This window comes from Cephus cinctus, unplaced genomic scaffold, assembly GCF_000341935.2.
Source record: "Cephus cinctus unplaced genomic scaffold, Ccin1 Ccin1_scaffold0021, whole genome shotgun sequence".
Classification (NCBI taxonomy): Eukaryota; Metazoa; Arthropoda; class Insecta; order Hymenoptera; family Cephidae; genus Cephus; species Cephus cinctus.
Window position 1 is genome coordinate 216,266 of NW_014332769.1, and position 257 is coordinate 216,522.

Sequence of the window (257 nt, forward strand, 5' to 3'; positions counted from 1 at the left end):
TGGACAGTGACTGTTTAACGGACGTATGTACCAGGATAGGTGCATGAAACGCAGGTAGCGCTATGGTGCGAGCGAGACGCGAAAGCGTCGTACGGTGCGTCCTGTTCGAACGCATGAGTATGAGTGAGACGGTAATGCATGAGTCCCACTGAGTTGTACCTGGGAGCTTGGTGGGACATTGGCGCTAGCTAGCCTTGTCGACAACGTGGGAGAAGATGCCCCACCAAGCTCCCTATTGCGAGTGAGGGGCCGCATTG